This window comes from Oncorhynchus kisutch, unplaced genomic scaffold (genome assembly GCF_002021735.2).
Source record: "Oncorhynchus kisutch isolate 150728-3 unplaced genomic scaffold, Okis_V2 scaffold1518, whole genome shotgun sequence".
Classification (NCBI taxonomy): Eukaryota; Metazoa; Chordata; class Actinopteri; order Salmoniformes; family Salmonidae; genus Oncorhynchus; species Oncorhynchus kisutch.
This window is the reverse complement of record NW_022263463.1, coordinates 126-4,756: the sequence shown is the minus strand read 5'-3', so window position 1 is coordinate 4,756 and position 4,631 is coordinate 126. Positions and strand designations below refer to the sequence as shown.

General features: G+C 43.5%; 2 non-coding genes across 2 annotated transcripts; both read left to right on the top strand.

The window, feature by feature from the left end:
• The first annotated feature begins 253 nt into the window (after window positions 1-253).
• On the top strand, window positions 254-336 carry trnal-cag (transfer RNA leucine (anticodon CAG)). The gene has a single exon. It is a non-coding gene; the product is annotated as a tRNA-Leu (tRNA).
• Window positions 337-607: 271 nt separating this feature from the next.
• trnas-aga (transfer RNA serine (anticodon AGA)) lies at window positions 608-689 on the top strand. Its single transcript has one exon. It is a non-coding gene; the product is annotated as a tRNA-Ser (tRNA).
• The last annotated feature ends 3,942 nt before the right edge of the window (window positions 690-4,631 follow it).

Below are 4,631 nucleotides of genomic sequence, written 5' to 3'. Positions count from 1 at the left end.
TTTATATCAGAATGGCCATATTCTGAGACCAGTTTAACGTTCATTCAATGACGATTTACTACTCTTTTCCATTGAAGGCCATATTGAGGTTAAATCAATGACTGGAGTTTTTCATTGATAAAAACAAATGACTATTGAAAGTGCAAGTCGGTATCGTGCATACATTTACTGGTCTCTGTGGTGATTGCGTTGCTGTGCCTAGTTCTACTTTTACCCCATACTCTTTAACCCGATACCCAGGTACTGTGCTGTAGTCAGGATGGCCGAGCGGTCTAAGGCGCTGCGTTCAGGTCGCAGTCTCCCATGGAGGCGTGGGTTCAAATCCCACTTCTGACAGTTTTTTAGTGCCTCTCAGGAGTCATGCTGCTTAGCAGTAATAATAAGATGATGAAATAACAATTTATAATAAACACTCTCAAATGAAAACCTTCTGGAGCTGACCAAAGATCAAGGAAATTAGAAAACAGCTGTACTTAATAATGAATGAGGGGAACATTTCATTTTATTGCATTATAATGAGTTAATGAGTTACTGCATTGTCTTTCAGTTGTAAAATTATCACTTTCTGTAGGCTATGCCTGGTGGCCCATTCACTGCTGAAAAGACTGTTGTCGTGGCCGAGTGGTTAAGGCGATGGACTAGAAATCCATTAGGATCTTCCTGCGCAGGTTCGAATCCTGCCGACAACGAAATTGAATTTTCTTGACCCCTCCGGAGGTTGAAGTTGAGTAGTGTTTCTTATACCAATCATATCCTCTCAGATCTCCACAAGTACATAGGGATTAGTTGTCCATTTGGGATAGGATCCCACCTCACACCTTTACACACCTGGTTATCCATCCTTCTAGCTCTATAGGCCACAGTAGCATAGGTTACAGGTTTGTAGTCAAGCCACAGATTTCAGGTGAGATCCCATGATACACTCACGATTCTCACGATTCTCATGAATAACCATTAAGCCATTTTCTAAGATTTCCCCCATTTTGACATGTGGAAACCTGTTGTCACTCTTACCCTGACGGATAGCTCCAGACACTTTTTTGGTCCTATCTGAGGCATTTTTAAATTCATGTCAAAAATGGCCATATTCTGAACCAACCTATTAGGACAACCTACTGTCATGTAACAATGACAAGCAACTTTCCTGTAACACTGATGTCAAAATGTCAGATGAAAAAGAAAGACATTACTTACTTTCAGAGGAGCAGCGTAGCACACACCATTGAGGCCCACAAACAAAGCTGTGGATAGTTTCCTTGAGGCCAGAGCAGAAGGAAAGAACAAATACAAATGCCGAAACCCGGGATCGAACCAGGGACCTTTAGATCTTCATTCTAACAATGCTCCCAACTGAGCTATTTCGGCAATTCACTAAATTCAATTCTGTGGCAACCTTGACAATTCACATGCATGTGACTCACAATTTTGACAGTCAAAAAGTATATCATAGCCAGTACGAGGATCGAATCTCATGACCTTGGCGTTATTAGCACCACGCTCTAACCAAGTGAGCTAACCGGCCACTAGCTATTGGATGCAATTGTTGAGATGCACCGAGCCTCTGCAAGTGCTGGAGCGTAAACTAACAAGTCAACCAACAGCATAGCCTGACAAGACTGGACCCTCTTGGTTGCTTCTTGCGGAATTTCCAAACGGCTGGGGAATTAGCTCAAATACTTTGCATGCGTGAGGTAGTGGGATCGATGCCAGCATGCTCCAAAATCACATTGTTTTATGGATCCAAGACAACTCCAGTTCACACTTCATGCAGCCTTGTCTTACGACAACCTACTGTCATGTAAACAATGACAAGAAACTGTCATTTAACAATGACAAGCAACTCTCATGTAATACTGATGTCACAATGTCAGATGAGAAAGAAGACATTACTTACTTTCAGAGAGCAGCGTATCACACACTCTAACCAACTGAGCTAACCAACCGCTGGCTACAGAGCACAATTGTTGAGATGCACCGAGCCTCTGCAAGTGCTGGAGCGCAAACTAACAAGTCCACCAACAGCATAGACTGACAAGACTGGACACTCTTAGGTTGCTCCTTGTGGCAATTCCAGAGAGTTGGGGAATTTGATCAATTGGTATTGTGTTTGCTTAGCATGCTATAGGTAGTGGGATCGATGCCCGCATTCCCCAAAAGCACATTTTTTTGTGGATCCAAGAAAGCTCCAGTTCACACTTCATGCAGCCTTGTCCTACGACAACCTACTGTCATGTAACAATGACAAGCAACTTTCCTGTAACAATGACAAGCAACTCTCATGTAATACTGATGTCACAATGTCAGATGAAAATGCAAGACATTACTTACTTTCAGAGGAGCAGCGTAGCACACACCATTGAGGCCCACAAACAAAGCTGTGGATAGTTTCCTTGAAGCCAGAGCATAAAGAAAGAACAAATACAAATGCCGAAACCCGGGATTGAACCAGGGACCTTTAGATCTTCAGTCTAACGCTCTCCCAACTGAGCTATTTTCGGCAATTCACTAAATTCAATTCTGTGGCACCCTTGACAATTCACATGCATGTGACTCACGATTTTGACAGTCAAAAAGTACATCATAGCCAGTACGGGGATCGAACTCATGACCTTGGCAGTTATTAGCACCACACTCTAACCAACTGAGCTAACCGGCCACTAGCTATTAGACGCAATTGTTGAGATGCACCGAGCCTCTGCAAGTGCTAGGAGCGTAAACTAACAAGTCAACCAACAGCATAGCCTGACAAGACTGGACCCTCTTGGTTGCTTCTTGCGGAATTTCCAAACGGCTGGGGAATTAGCTCAAATACTTTGCATGCGTGAGGTAGTGGGATCGATGCCCGCATGCTCCAAAATCACATTGTTTTATGGATCCAAGAAAACTCCAGTTCACACTTCATGCAGCCTTGTCTTACGACAACCTACTGTCATGTAAACAATGACAAGAAACTGTCATTTAACAATGACAAGCAACTCTCATGTAATACTGATGTCACAATGTCAGATGAGAAAGAAGACATTACTTACTTTCAGAGAGCAGCGTATCACACACTCTAACCAACTGAGCTAACCAGCCGCTGGCTACAGAGCACAATTGTTGAGATGCACCGAGCCTCTGCAAGTGCTGGAGCGCAAACTAACAAGTCCACCAACAGCATAGACTGACAAGACTGGACACTCTTAGTTGCTCCTTGTGGCAATTCCAAACAGCTGGGGAATTTGATCAATTGGTATTGTGTTTGCTTAGCATGCTATAGGTATTGGGATCGATGCCCGCATTCCCCAAAAACATTATTTTTTGTGGATCCAAGAAAGCTCCAGTTCACACTTCATGCAGCCTTGTCCTACGACAACCTACTGTCATGTAACAATGACAAGCAACTTTCCTGTAACACTGATGTCAAAATGTCAGATGAAAAAGCAAGACATTACTTACTTTCAGAGGAGCAGCGTAGCACACGCCATTGAGGCCCACAAACAAAGCTGTGGATAGTTTCCTTGAAGCCAGAGCAGAAAGAAAGAACAAATACAAATGCCGAAACCCGGGATCGAACCAGGGACCTTTAGATCTTCAGTCTAACGCTCTTCTAAATGAGCTATTTCGGCAATTCACTAAATTAAATTCTGTGGCACCCTTGACAATTCACATGCATGTGACTCACAATTTTGACAGTCAAAAGTACATCATAGCCAGTACGGGGATCGAACCCATGACCTTGGCGTTATTAGCACCACGCTCTAACCAACTGAGCTAAACGTGAACTATCAATTGGACGCAATTGTTGAGATGCACCGAGCCTCTGCAAGTGCTGGCGAGTAAACTAACAAGTCAACCAACAGCATAGCCTGACAAGACTGGACCCTCTTGGTTGCTTCTTGCGGAATTTCCAAACGGCTGGGGAATTAGCTCAAATACTTTGCATTCATGAGGTAGTGGGATCGATGCCCGCATGCTCCAAAATCACATTGTTTTATGGATCCAAGAAAACTCCAGTTCACACTTCATGCAGCCTTGTCTTACGACAACCTACTGTCGTGTAAACAATGACAAGAAACTGTCATGTAACAATGACAAGCAACTCTCATGTAATACTGATGTCACAATGTCAGATGAAAATGCAAGACATTACTTACTTTCAGAGGAGCAGCGTAGCACACACCATTGAGGCCCACAAACAAAGCTGTGGATAGTTCCCTTGAAGGCAGAGCATGAAGAAAGAACAAATACAAATTCCGAAACCCGGGATCGAACCATGGACCTTTAGATTCTGTGGCACCCATGACAATTTACATGCATGTGACTCTCAATTTTATTAGCTTTATTAGCACCACACTCTAACCAACTGAGCTAACCGGCCACTAGCTATTGGGCGCAATTGTTGAGATGCACCGAGCCTCTGCAAGTGCTGGCGCATAAACTAACAAGTCAACCAACAGCATAGCCTGACAAGACTGGACCCTCTTGGTTGCTTCTTGCGGAATTTCCAAACGGCTGGGGAATTAGCTCAAATACTTTGCATTCATGAGGTAGTGGGATCAATGCCCGCATGCTCCAAAATCACATCTTTGTCCTCCAAACACGACGAGTTGAGTTTTTACCAAAAAGTAACATTTTGGTTTCATCTGACC